The following is a 15080-nucleotide window of genomic DNA, read 5'->3' as shown; positions in this document are numbered from 1 at the left end:
CCCGGTCAGGGGACACGGTGAGCAGCCACCGGCATAAGGCGATAGATTATCTGTCAGGTGACGAACAGCCGAGCCTCTTTCATGGCTAAAGGAGAGAAGGGGGTCAGGGAAGGTGGGGCAACCGGGGCCTCAGACGAAGGTCCCCTTGATAGTCACGCAGTGAGGCAAGCCCAGGTGGTGTAGTGGGAAGGGGGGTGGGGGGGAGCAGGAGGGGGTCGGGGTTGAGGGATGGTTTGGGAGCCGAAGCGAGACAGAGAGTGAAAGAGAGACAGAAAGAGAGAGGAAGAGAGACAGAAAGAGAGTGAAAGACAGACAGAAATAGCGAGTGAAAGACAGACAGAAAGAGAGAGTGAAAGAGAGACAGAAAGAGAGAGAAAGAAAGACAGAAAGAGAGTGAAAGACAGACAGAAAGAGAGAGTGAAAGACAGAGATGGGGGGATTGGTAATTAGGGTCCCTGAATGGCAATCAATGGTGGCTTTCGTGACGAAGGGCGTCCGGCAATTGATCGTAAGGGGACGGCTGGAAGAGTGTGAATTAAAATGTCCCCGCGGGTGAGATTAAGAACAGGGGATGGAAGGGCAATCATGTGTGTGTGTGTGTGTGTGTGTGTGTGTGTTGGGGGGGGGTCGTGTAGGGTTGGGGTGAGAGGGAGAAAGGGCATTTTGGAGTGGTGCTTGGAAATAAGCGGGAGTTTTTTCAGAGCTTTATCCTGGGGGGTGGGATGGGGATGGCAGGTGGGGGTGGGGGTGGGGGTTGAGGTGGGGTGGGGCGTAGACAAGAGTGGATAAGCCAGTTTTATCACCTGACATGGCGACCGCCTCATCTTTACGACGCCTCCTTCGACCCCAGAGCTCTGGTTTAATGGCCTACATACCACTTTACTGCCATGGATGCTCCCACTCCTGCCTGGCTGTGGTGTGTGCAATTACCTGGGCAAGGCAAAGGGCCCCTCCTCAGCCCCCTTGGCTGGAAAACAGGAAAACACAGGGCCAGAAGGCCAAAGCACCAGCTTCAATCATACATCCTCAGACACCATGATTGAGCCTCACTTCAGAGCCTCACTTTCATTAGATGTCATAGCACATAGTATGTACTTAGTACTTAATGTGTATACCGTTCGGTTGTGTGTACTGATGTACACATTGATTTGAATAATAGTACAATAACTTTTATACTTACATATTGATAGAACCGCAAAATAGAGGGGGTCTCCACGCTGAAATAAACTCCAGAAATCATGACTGCGTCTTCCAGTCCGTTCTTCAAGTTTGGCGTGCTCATTTAGATTCTATCAATATACAAATATACTACAATATACTTTTTTATTTGTTCTCTTGTGGTTATGGTTAGGTTTATGAACATTAAAAAAATTTATACTTACATGAAAATGTCACGTATTATTCATTACTAAAGTAAAAGGTCTTAATGTTTGGTGTGGAGAGGCAGCGAGAGCCCCTTCTCTGCTAGCTGCTCCACGTCTAACATGGCATTGATTGAAAAGAGGTTTGGACAGCGATGGCCACAGAATGACTCCTCTTCCTGTGGGGACTCGTGAAAGGTTTTCATTTCCCGTCAAGCACTGCCTCAGTGGACGACACTAACCAGGCCTTCAACCGCAGAGCCACTGGAGTGAAATAGCCTGCTGAAGTGGGGCTCTGTGAATAGGAGGATCTCCACCCCCGTGTCTTAAATAGCTATTACACCGTGTTTCATTCTTCCCCTCTTCACTGTGCTGAAATAAAAATGAATGTGACGGAGCAGCATCTCTGCCTTGAGAACATGCCCGTGTTAGGTCTCTGTAACTCTTGGTTGAAGCAGAAACAACACATTTTTTCTCCAACAGTTATGGCAGTGTAGTGACATTAGCTGGTATACTGAATTCAGTTGGTTCACTGTGCATATGACAATACCATTGGAATAGCAACATGCAGTTGCAGTTGTATACACCATGGTTGTGGCCCTTCCGAAACAGAAATAATACATCATGGTTGTGGCCCTTCCGAAACAGAAATAATACATCATGGTTGTGGCCCTTCCGAAACAGAAATCTCGGTGTCGGTGGTCCCAGATGGAGAAAAAACCCTTGTTCTATTGTGTTGTTAAAAGCTGGTATTGTGTGAAGCCATGGGTGTTCAGTACCAAACCCCACTGCCTCTGCATCCACTGTAGCCCTGGCCATGGAGGGCTTGATACTGCTGTTAGCACTCCATGGGAGCTGCTGCTGAGAGGGAACACTAATGGCCCATACAAATGGGACTGAAAAATCACTGAAATTATTTTTTATTTTGACTGGTTGAAGTGCACCCTTTTGCAGGAAAGAAAACCTATTTATACATTCCGTGCATTCATTTTGAAAGGGGGAAAGAGGCAATTTCCAGTCTCTATTTTTAGAACAACTTGTGAAATCAGTTTTTATTCATTTGGGAAATACTAACAAATATATTGTTCAATTTGTCAGTAAATCTTATCACCTGTCTTAGGTCTTTGAGACTCTTTCATACCATTGCTGGGTCTGATAAATACAAATATGTGAATATTTAAGTATGTGTCAGCATGTGTCAGCATGTGTCACCTCTCCTTTGATTAGAAGAGAATAGAAATCGAGGTATTTTTGGCCTCAGGCAGCACCAGTTTAACACCTGTCCCTTTTTGGCTTTGTCCTGGAAAGCATCCTGGAACAGAATATGTGTATGTCTGGTATTTGTGAGCTTTGCTAACCTCTCTATTTCTGTCTCTTTCTAGCTCTTTCTTCTCCCCTGTAACTATCACCGTCTGGTCAGGGAGAAAGCTTCTGTTTTGTATGTTTTGTTTGGGGGGGGTGGGGGGTTGAAGCCATTGAAGCTTAAATGAAATGCCTCCTCCTACCCAGCTCTCCTTGGCAGGTCCGCAGCTAATTATATTCTCTTTGTAACACACACACACACACACACACACACACACACACACTCATACACACCCTGTAATTTTCACCCTCTCGAGTCTTCATTTATTAATTCTAATGAAGTCGCCGTTTCATTATTAATATCAGGTATACATTATATAGAGAAACATACTTTATTTCTCCCAAACAAAGCCCCACCTGGAACTCTCGCCATGCAGCAAGAGCTGGATGTGAAATGGGTTTTTGCCTGGTGCCTTTTGATGTTTAGCACTAATCTGATACACTGGAGGTTTTGAGGGTTACAATTATGCAGTCAACCCCCTGAACTGCCCCCCCCCCCTCCAACCACACACACACACACACTCACATACATACACACACACACACACACACACACACACACCCTCAACCCCCAGGAGCAGTCAGAGCTTTGAAGAGAGTGATAATGGTAATGAAAAGTTCAAGAATGAGGCTTTTCATTTCAGACTGAGGCAAGAGAGAGGGAGAGGTACATGTGTATTGAGGGGGATAGAGGGAAGACATGAGAGAAGGAAATGAGCAAAAAGAGGAGAGGAGAAAATGAAAGGGAGATAGAGAGGGTGATGGAACGAGAGAGAAGGTGAAGAGAGAGAAGGTGATAGAATGAGAGAGAAGGTAGAGAGAGAGAAAGAGAAAGGAAAAGAACAAGTAAGATAGAGGTAGAGAAAAAGAAGGAAGTGAGTGAGTGAGAGAGAGAGGAGGAAGGAAGACGGAAGTGAGAGGAAAAGTGAGTTAGAAAGAGAGGAGGAAGAGAGAGTTAGAGGGCGGGGGGTCGGCGAGTGGGAGAGAGAAATGAGCAGCAGGAGCAGGAGCAGGTGTGTCAGGCTGGTGTGTCAGGTGTGTGCGTGCGTGTGTGTGTGTGTGTGTGTGTGAGAGAGAGAGGGAGGGAGGGAGAGAGAGAGAGAGAGAGAGAGAGAGAGAGAGAGAGAGAGAGAAGGATCCGGAGGTTGTGTCCCTGCCTCCCCTGACACCAGGGTTTACAGTCACTCTACAACCAGCCTGGATTGCAGTTCTACCTCCCACCCCACCCCCACTCTTCCTTCCATGGCCCGTTCAGTACTGATGGGCCTGTGAAGTCCAACCAGGTGTGGACAGTGTCCTATTAAAACAGCCCCAGTCACAGAGGCAGATGAACTAGAACAGATTGGGGAAACTATATTGGTCATTGCTGTTGCACTTCATGTTATGTAAAGTGCTTTAAGTTAAGCGGTATCGTCCAAAAGTTAGTCATTTTAATACATTTTTCTCAGATGTCCGTTGACTCAAGTGAGAGACAGGAACAGTCCTCAGTTTCGTGTAACTTGTGAAAATGAACTTAAGATTGAGGAGTCGTTGTGTTTCTTTCCTGAGGTGTTTTAGCTTGATTTGAGTTGATGGCACTGTGTAACTGTGAGTGTGTGTGTCTGTCTGTCTGTCTGTCTGTCTGTCTGTCTGTCTGTCTGTCTGTCTGTCTGTCTGTCTGTCTGTCTGTCTGTCTGTCTGTCTCTGTCTGTCTGTCTGTCTGTGGCAGGGTTAGATAGAGGGCTCAGACACAGAGTTTAGTCTTAGACGTAGACATTACATCTCCACGCCAGTGCGCCCCACATGATGAGGTCCTCCAGAGAGAGGGTGAGGGAGAGGAGCAGGTGGGTGGATCACTGAACATATCATCCACTGGCTAATCTTTTGTGAAAGGCTGATGTCATGAAGGTGCTCAACTGGAGGGATGGTGGTACAAGATGTCCACTCTTCTTGTCCTCTCTCTCTCCTCCCTCTGTCTTTCTCTTTCTCTCTCTCTCTCTTTCTCTTTCTCTCATGCGCTCTCCTTGACTCATTTCTCAAAATCCAATGCAGCATGCAGTGTGCTGAAAACGTCAAGGGCCTTCTTTTCAACTTCTGCTTTCTACAAAAAAAAAACCTTCTAATCTCTGACAGCGGCACATAAATGATGCATTGACACCGCCTACAGTTAGCCCCACCGCTGCGATGCCATCTTTATCAGTAAAAAAAAGCCAAACCTCTGAAGAGGCATATGCTATCTAACAGTAATAAGGCAACACTGGTCCTCTGAAGAGGCTTATGCTATCTAACAGTAATAAGGCAACACTGGTCCTCTGAAGAGGCTTATGCTATCTAACAGTAATAAGGCAACACTGGTCCTCTGAAGAGGCTTATGCTATCTAACAGTAATAAGGCAACCACTGGTCCTCTGAAGAGGCTTATGCTATCTAACAGTAATAAGGCAACACTGGTCCTCTGAAGAGGCTTATGCTAACTAACAGTCATAATGCAACACTGCTGCTGTACACTATGAGCTTCTGCTTGTTCCTCTGTGATCATCCGTATGAGTGAATACCAGTTGAGAGCGTCTCTGGCCTGACTCTATATTCACAAAGCCTCCGATTGATGATTTCCATATCGCCTTTTGTGCTGGAGTGTCATGGCTTCAGTTGAGTATGTCCTCTGGCTGCTATACCAACAAGCTTGGCTCTGTGGCATTCTAATCAGGGTGCAGATGTGTTATGTTGTAGATCTGGGTTCAAAGGTGATATACATTTCCGAACACCCCGAAGGTTGCATGAGAAAAACTCTGGCGGTCTCTATCACAACAAGAGTGAAAGGTGTTGCTGTACACCTCACGTGATTGCGTGACAGATGTGCTGGGAGAATGCGAAACAGAGAGTTCACACCGCCGCATGTGGTTAAAGAAAGAAGCATCTCCACGCAGCAATGAAATTTAGGCCCTGGAGGTCATGGATATTTGTGTAGGTGTGAGACTGAAAGACGCATGCCGGAGTGGGCTTTGTTAGCCATAACTTTGGCAGAAAACAACTTTGGGAAGACTTGGCAGTCGTCCTTGGGTCCTGGCAGCTACGTCAGGGGTATTAGCGATAGTGAAATTACAGCTTAAGATGCCAGCAGTGGTTTTCATCAAGGCATCACATATCTAGCATGTTGAACTGGTGACCGTGTATAAAGATGTGAAGTGGGCTGCAGTAGTGAAGGCTACCTTCCTCTGTCCAATCTTGTGTTTCTTCAAGGCAAAGAGTGAATGAAAGTAGTTCTTGTTTGTATGTGGAGTCCCTGTTGGAGTTTAAATGACACACTCTCCAGATGCAACCCTTAAGTCTTTCTAAAGTGCCTCAAAACTCCTTTCTAAAGTTTCCTGAAATGGGAGGGGTAAATTGTCACCGATGCCATTGAAAGGAAGAAGATTGCTTGCCTGGAAAGGTATGGTTTGAAGCTAACCTGGTATTTTTTAAAGGAGGTAATTGAAATTGACCTGTCGTGTTGACATTTTACACCTGGGTGATTAGATTTGATAGCTGATATCGATCAACACAGCGATGCGGTATTATTAAGTTCCTGATCTTGTTCCTTAGAGCGCTGTACCCTATGAGGGTCAGAGGCGCCGACATATACCGCAGCCGGTGAGAGAGCCATATATATTCAAGTGCGCACCATAAACTTCCAGGTGTAAGACACCGTATGTCATGTGACATATCAAAATAATAGTGAGAAGGTAGAGAAAAATGTAAATGAAAAATGTGACAGTGTCTTTACCCCTCAGATCAACCCAAGGTAGAGCCACATTTTGTGAGATTTGTCCCTTGAGCTGGCTAAGCCTAGCAGTAGAAGTACAAACATAGACCAAAAACTACATGAAAACCTGGAGCACAAGTCACCAACTGTGAATGAACAAGGTCCAAGTGCACTTTAGAGAAATAGGCAATTGAAAGTCCAGAAAGAATCAACCGACCACCCTTCTATTACATTTATTTTCATATTATTTATTATATTTATTTATTATATTATTTGTATAAATTATATAATAAAGTTTATTATAATAATAACTCAAAATTGTGGACATGTCAGATAGACAGTTAATTCTCGGTTTTACGAAATATAAACGGATATAAAGGCAAAACACAAAGAGGCCCTCTCACTACCTGTAACGATAAAGCTCTGGGTTGTTCTTTTTAGGTGAAGATGGCCTGAGAGCTAAGAAGCAAAGGAATCGCTGAAGCCTTTCTCTGGTCTCTTGTGTGTTCCCTCTCAGCTGACACACCTGTTTCTGTGTCCAGAATCAATTTGGTAACCATTTCTGGCTAAATCCCCAAACCACACAAGGTGGAAAATCCCCTCTAAAGGAAGAAAGTTACCTCTAAAGAAATCAATCAAGCAGGTGTGAAAGACGAGAGAAAAGAAGAGAAAAGGAAATCCTCTCCGTTGTTCAGGCAACCTGATGCCACCTTTTAGGTTTCAGAGTTGGATTCACATGTGCACAAAACTTCCTGGTCAAAGCCCAAACTACCTGATCTGATTGGATACTGCTGCTGTTGCCATTTGAGTAAAGCCTCTTCATTTGTCGAAGCTGCACACCCCCCCCCATAAATCTCAGGGGGTAAGACTGCTAAGGTTCTCCTGTGCCATACCCCCCCCCCCCCCCCCCCCCCAACACACACACACACACTAGCACACACACACACACACACACACACACACACACACACACACACACACTACCCATTAGGATTTGTTCCTGGATGGGGACCCTCCCATCACTAAAACTGTCGGTATACAGGTGTAGACAGATACCAGACGCTTGTGTTATATGTTTTATACATTAGGACTGAAAAGTATGATTGCTTTATGACTTGGAGATTACGTTTTTTTTAAAATAATTTTTAACTAGAATCTGAATAAGATCTTAACATTCGATCTGATGTTGATTTCCATATTGCCACGAACACATCAGTTCAGGAAGTGGGTTGCATCCATCTGTTATGCAAAATACGATTTCCGTGTGTGGTGATTCACAACAAAAAAAGGTGGGGAGATTTTGCTGGAAAGACTTCTGGCTTGGGCTTAATTGGGGTAGCGATGAAAAATGCAAAATGTCAACAACACTGGAGCAGATTTTTTTTGTGGGGCTGAGAAAGTATTCAGCACAATTACTGTTTGCACGCCATATCTCATGAATAATATCCTACTAAGAACCAATTTTGTGGACTAATTAGCAGTTTAGCACAGCTCCGCTTTCAAGTTTGGGGCCTCCACTGGAGTGCTTCCAGAATCAGTCCAACCACGGCATCGACTTGGTTTCCTCTGTTCGAGTAAACACTCTCTGCAGGACATGTTGCATAGATAGAAGGGACGGAGATCATGTGCGTTTGAGAGCAACAGAGATAGTGTGTGCATGTGTCTGTGTGTACATTTCAGAGAGAGAGAGAGATTGAGAGATATTGTGTGTTGTGTGTGTGTGTGTGTGTGAGAGAGAGTGTCTGTGTGCGAGTGTGTGTGTGTGTGTGTGAGAGAGAGAGAAAGAGAGAGACACTGATATTTGAAGAGTCTGTATCTGCTTTAGAAGTCGTCTGAGATATACCCATATGAGACTTATGTAATGACTTATGCGATAAACATCTTACTGGTATGTCTTATGGGAATAACAACAAATAACACTTAACCTGCAACCTGAGCCAGTGGTAATTACATCATTTAATGTGATAGCAGTAAGAAACTACCAACCACCGTAATTCTAATAAATGCCAAATGCTTTATAGTGTATCTTGAACACGCTAATTACATTTCACAGATGCCTGCCTTAAGTAGAGGCTTCCCCATGAGGCAGATCCCAGTTACTCCTCCCTTGTGGCTCTGGCTGCTGCCTGCCTGCCTGCCCCCTCTTTTCTCTTCCCGTAAGCTGGATTTGCCCTCTCAAAGCAGCTTACGGGGAAGCACCCTGCTTGTTAGGAGAGAAACACAGACGCTACGGCTACAGCTACAGCTCCAGCCCCATCCACTCATATAGCCGCTGGTGCTGAATACGGCATCGGCGTGGAGATGGGCCCAGAAATGGTAAACAACAAGCCGACCAAATCCTTGGTGAGCAAAGCAGAGCAGAGCAGAGCAGAGCTCACACGTTAGCCACATGGGAGCCGCTTCACTTCACTTAATTTGCAGTGGCAGGTGGCAATCTGTGACCACAGGGGTGGCACGGTGTAGCCACAGTAATGCCATGAAGCTGCTGTTTGGAGGTGTGGGGGGGGGGGGGGGGGCTAGGGGGGGGGCTATTTGGGGCCAGGTGGCAGTTTGTTGGAACTCACTCCCCTGGCTAATCTCAGGTGGATTGACCCTGGTAATGACTCACAGGAATGGCAAACACAACACATAGAGACGCCGGTGGAACCAAAGTCTAATGACTGTAATAGTCCCTTTTCCACCGCTTGGTAGAAGTGGGGGCCGTGGGTGAGCAGCGGTGGGTATGGCTCACTCTTTGTCCCTTCTGTGCCTATCCATCTTGGCCTTGACTTGACCTTGTCCACAGGTGGACCAGCGGTGGAGGCAGACAGTCAGACAGCACTGACACTATGCAGAACCACTTGGAGGAACGGAACAGTGATGTTGTAGTGCCCTCTCTGGAACTGCTGGCTGTGGGTGGCCATGCCAGGGTTGCCCACCACATGCCCCTTTTTCCTCTGCCTCTCCATGGCGGTCTTGGCCTGGTGTTGACCTTGCCACAGGTGGTCTGACAGTGCCCGGTATGTGCCAGCTGCCCGGGGACCTCCGGGACCCTCGGCGTGGGCACAGACCAGGCACCCAGCTGCCAGTGGGGCAAGAGGAAGGGGGAAGAAGGAGGGGAGGAGAGGTCCTCACTCGCTCACTCGCTCGCTCGCTCACAGCCAGCCAGCCAGCCAGCCAGCTGACAGTGCCATAGACAGGAGGGGAAAAAATAAATAAGGGAACAAATGAGCAAGATCTAGCAGCAGCTTTCCAGCGCTGTGTGTGTGTGTGTGTGTGTGTGTGTGTGTGTGTGTGTGTGTGTGTGTGTGTGTGTGTGTGTGTGTGTGTGTGTGTGTGTGTGTGTGTGAGAGAGAGAGTGTTCCTCTGCTGTGGCTGTGTGTGCGTGCATATGCGAGAGTTTCAGCCAAAAACATGCCCATCAAGCTAGCAGCATGACACCAGAAAATCCATCTGGCCATATGTGAGCCACACACACACACACACACACACACACACACACACACACACACACACACACACACACACACACACACACACGTGTCAGAGAAGAGAGAAGATGGAGGGAGTGTGTGTAGGGGAGAGAGGTGGAGCAGAAACCTCGAGAAAAACAGCGACTAAACTCAAGCTGTGAAAAAGAACAGCAATAGTGACACTTTTACCCTATAGTGACAGCGGAAAACAACAGCTGCATTTGTTGTGTATTATTAGCACTTATACCCTGGAGACGAGAAATACTATTTTGTGATTGCCTGGCAGGTATCCTGATATCTCAGCATAACAGGAAGTATGACCGGTAAAAAATGTTTTAATGACCATTCAATATCAATGCTTTGTAAACTTTGAATGGTAATCATAACAACCATAGTAAATATCCGTTGACTGACTGTCCTGAAATTTTGTGATAAACTTTGATTTGTATAGACAGAACAAAACCTTTGAAGAATGGTATACAGATACCTTTTGGGGGAAAATAAGACAGAAGAGTGAAGACACCAAACTATAACAGAGGGGGGGAGAAACATCGAAACATCGAAAAATAGCACAAATTTCCAAACTTCTTCATAGAAAAGGGGAAAGATGTGGATATCAGCACATTTATGTGTGCAGACAACGTGTTTATTTTAAGGCAGTCCAAATAAAATAGAGGAAAAAAGCGAAGGATGCCAGTATCCATCACCCCCGCATCCCTGATCAAGACCTTCAGATGCCGTGGAGATCACCAGCGCTCTCTCTGCACACAGCTAGAGGTCCGGTTTGATATCCAGCTCTCCATGTCGCGGCAGGGCACAGGGGTGGGGGTAACGGTCAGCTCAGTCCACATTCATTCCTTTGGTTGATGAAACTGGGAACAAGTATTGTGCTGTTGACAACTTGGACACAAAAACTCAATCGATCATCCAGGAGAGCTCCTGTGTGGGTTTTATGTATGCCATCCCAGCAGAGCTTTATGGTCTCTCCAGGTGCCCAGGGGAGGCTTAGTCCCTCTATCTGCATCTGTGTTCCACAGACCACACTGGACACAAGCGTGCACGCGTGATACACAAAAGAGCCCACGGGAGTTCATTATCTAGGCAACAACACAAATCTGTAAAGATGTAAAAGAAATAGAAATAGGCTAAGTAATGGATGCTGGTTATTAATATCAGCCTTATACGCAGCTTCACTTTTCAATGCTTCTTTGGCTTAAGATGGACCATGCTACACAAACCACTCCCTACGAAGCCCAGCAGCACAGTCTACCCCAAGACTGACCTGGAAAAGTCACCGGATTATGGCTGTTATTGGGTATCGCTGTGCAAGTAGCCTCCAATGTTATTGGGCACTCAGCCTTCAAGAGAGGAGAGTCTGGAGCCGCATCCTCACATCAAATGGGCCGTTTACCTCGTTGGCCCATCAACAAGGCTGCTCCTGTTGAAGAGAATGGACCTTCAACTACAATTACCCAAAAAATATGACCTTCCAATTTCTTTATCCAATTTCACCATCAACAAAAATGTTCAGTAGCCTACTGAATATAATGTTAAGGAGCATCGTTAACTTAATAGTGTGTTGGTTTTGCCTAATTTGTGTGTGTGTGTGGACTAGCCTACCAGTTGTTATCCTCGTCTATGACAGTAGTACCACAAACAGGTTGGCTTTTATTTTTTAATTACTCCTCATGTTTCATGTATACATGAATCGACAAACATGCCTAAATGTGTGGCAACCGAGGTATAAGCAGGATAACAGCCTTCGAGTTGTTAAATGAAAATAACGGACTTGACAGAGGAAACTTTCTTTGCTCTTTGCAAATTAGACCTCTCTCTCTTTCCCTCCTTTTTTTTCTTTCTTTCTTTTTTAGCTTTTTCTCTTTCTCATTCTCTCTCAACTTGTTCTCTCTCTTATTCTCGCTCTCTCACACTCTCTTTCTCCTTCACTCTCCATCTCTCTCTTTATCTATCCATCTCTCTCCCTCCCATTCTCTCTCTTTCTCCCCCCCTTTCTGTCTTGAGTACCTCTCCCTCCACTGCTGCAGACAAACCCAGTAGCGCAGCCGTCGATATGCAGCAGCCTCTTAATCGACCGATGGCTGTAATCTGCTAAATTCAGGCTCTGGATGGCTAGTTTTAAACAGCCCCTGTGCTCAGTCCCATCCCCTTCCCTAGTGATTGAGGGGAGAGGGACACTGCACTAGATTGTTACTCTATTCGCATGTAATTGAAGTCCTTTTAAACTCATCAAATGACTACCCTCTTTTTGCTGTTGACTCATACCGCTTGAGGAGAGCGCACACTTTTGCACTTCCTTCTTACTTAAAATTTTTTTGTCCTTTTCTCCTCGCCTGGCATTTAAAATAGACAGGCGCCATTCCCCCTCCGCAAAAAAAGAAAGATAGATCGAAATAAGCGGCTTGATTTTTTGACAAGCTCAGAGATCTCACTCATGGTTAGACCTTCTGACGTATGAGCTCTTCATTTTCTGGCACCGGGGAGCTAAAAGGCCTGTTGACGCCGTTTCCAGCCGGATTTGCACTTGAAGTTCAGCTTCGGTGTGTCAAAACAGCGAGGTTAACGTCGCACAAAGTTAAAAAGGTCACACACAAAAAAAAAAAACCTGCAACGAACACTTCCAGTGGCGTTCATTCAGGGCACGCTATGTCTGTCAGAGTTGCTTACTTTCGCTGTCAGCTACTCAAATGTTCTGACAGAAGTCGGTGAGGATGGATGTCTCGCCAGCATTATTTAAAACGCTTGAGAAATAATGGTTTATTTATTTATTTATTTATTTATTTATTTATTTGTTTGTTTGTCTGTTGGGTAAGCCTGTTGTTTTAATCTTGCATTTTGTATAGTTTCTGGAGGCGTAGGCCCACAGTCCAGGAGATGTGTTGTGTGTTTCGGAACAGCAGGCCACAGTAATAAGGACTCCAGAGCCTAGGAGAGCAGAACACTGGAATATGAATTAGAGACTTTACCTAAGGTGATAGAGTGCCTGTGCGGATAGCCTATGTAGGAACAAATACACACTTAGTCACACATTCTCTCTCTCTCTCTCTCTCTGTTTCTCTCTCTCTCTCACACACACACGCGCGCACGAGAATGAATACATAAACATACACACATAGGAGAATAACCACACACACAGACACACACACACCTTTCCACTAACTCTTTTCTTTTTCCCACTTATTAGAAAGGTTGTTTGCTGAGCAAATAGTCAGTCAGCATTGTCAAGTACATTTCATAACAGAGCAGTATCTTAAGTGAATCTTGCTTTGGTTTCACTCCCTGTGTTGCATTTAGCTATTAGCCCCTTCACTAAGGACATCTCGCAGTGGATCCCATGCTCTCTGTTGTCTTAGCCAGAGTAAGCCTACCCTAAAGCTATTCTCACTTGTCCGCTACAATGAATGCCAAACCCATCTCTTCTGTCCACATGAAGAGACTTGAGCTGTGGCTCAGTGTGGGCTCTCACTGTGTCGTGACAAGCATGTCTACAAGACAGTAGGTGGAGGTGTGTGTCCCTCCATCTTTGTGTGTGTTGCTGGGTGTGGGTTGGGGAGTGAAGGAAACGGAGGAAGTGCAAGGACAGTTCCTTGAAGCCTTGCGACCATTAGTGTCAGACATCTCCGTCTCTTACACACCCTCTGTTTTCCTCTCTCAGTCACACACACAAAAACACACACACACAAAGACATACACACACACACACACACGCACACGCACACGCACACACACACACACACACACACACACACAAAAACACACACACACAAAGACACACACACACACACGCACGCACGCGAATGCACGCACGCACGCACGCACGCACGCACGCACTCACACACACACACACACACACACACACACACACACACACACACACACAAGCCCATTCCAAAGCACAGTATTCTTTGAGCAGAGGCGTCCTTCAGATTTACACTGATTCACAGGCCTACCAAAACCGGCAGTAGCCCTGTGTGCCTATTTGAATTTCTCAAAGTCAGCGTTTTTTATTTATTTATTTAATTAATTAATTTTATATATTTAATTTAATTATTTATTTTATTTATATTATATTATTTAGTTTAATGATAGCACATCTACACAACTCCTAACTCTCTTAGTTCAGGGGAATAAGGTACTAAGGTGCCTATAAATCTCTGTAAAAAGTCTCAGTGCAAGTTCTCTCTATGGAGCTTTTCATCAGAAATATGCTATTCCGGTTCTTTGACTGGAAGATCAGCTTCAGATTGGCTGATAAAGAGCAGCTGACACTGACCCATTGGACTATCAGATCCGATCAAGTGTTACCTCGTTGTGTCTGGAACAAGGGAAATGAAAGATATCCTTGTCAGTGGAGTGATAATGTTTAAAAGGATCATTCATATTTCTATATAGGGAGAAAGCCAAATAATAATTTATTTCATTTTTTTTCCATTGAGCCATTGTTCACTGAATCTGCGACACATTAGCAGAGATAATCGCATCATCTCGTTCTATGTTATTAAGATATGGGTGATTGCAGAGGGATTCGTGATGGACCACTCAAAGCTAAGAATACACAGTCTCCCTTACCAGGCACCAACTCTCCACTGCTCTGACAGTGCAAACAAACCTGGGAAGACTGGGCGATAAGGGGCTTCTGCCTCCCCTGCCACGGTGCTGTCTATGAGGCACTAGAGCACTGAGCTTTTAGCTGGCAGTTCTGCCACCAATTCAATATTAATTCAGTAGCATTTAGCTGCACGCTTATGTGATTCGACACTGAGGTGTTTGGAGGCTGGCATTAAAGTGGTGCTCGCTTGCTGTTGTGAATCGACATATTCCTGAAGCCAAAACTGGGGCTATTAAGCTAGGACACTCCCATTCACTTTTGCCATGGGATATATGTATAAGTATCTGTATCTGTTTTGTGCATGTTGTGTTATTTTTAGTGCTGTCAAACGATTAAAATATTTAATCGCGATTAATCGCATTTTTGTCATAGTGAACTCAAAATTAATCGCGATTAATCGCAAATTTGTATCTATTCTAAATGTCCCTTTATTTATTTTTTCCATCATTTTATTTTTATTTTAATGACCTTATCAACATGGAAAAGTGGAATTGGCTTGCTTTAAGCAAATGTTTTATTTTATTAAAAACCAACATTGCCAAACATTGCCATTGGTAA

The 15080-nt window shown here is 45.1% G+C and overlaps 1 protein-coding gene across 5 annotated transcripts in view; it reads left to right on the top strand.

Annotated features, from left to right (window-relative positions):
• The window catches only part of pcdh15b (protocadherin-related 15b), a 220761-nt gene that overhangs the window by 61933 nt on the left and 143748 nt on the right, over positions 1-15080 (top strand). The gene's annotated exons all lie outside the window — the stretch shown is intronic.

The sequence above is a fragment of the Clupea harengus genome, chromosome 23, assembly GCF_900700415.2.
Source record: "Clupea harengus chromosome 23, Ch_v2.0.2, whole genome shotgun sequence".
Taxonomy (NCBI): Eukaryota; Metazoa; Chordata; class Actinopteri; order Clupeiformes; family Clupeidae; genus Clupea; species Clupea harengus.
This window is presented reverse-complemented; position numbering and strand designations above follow the sequence as displayed.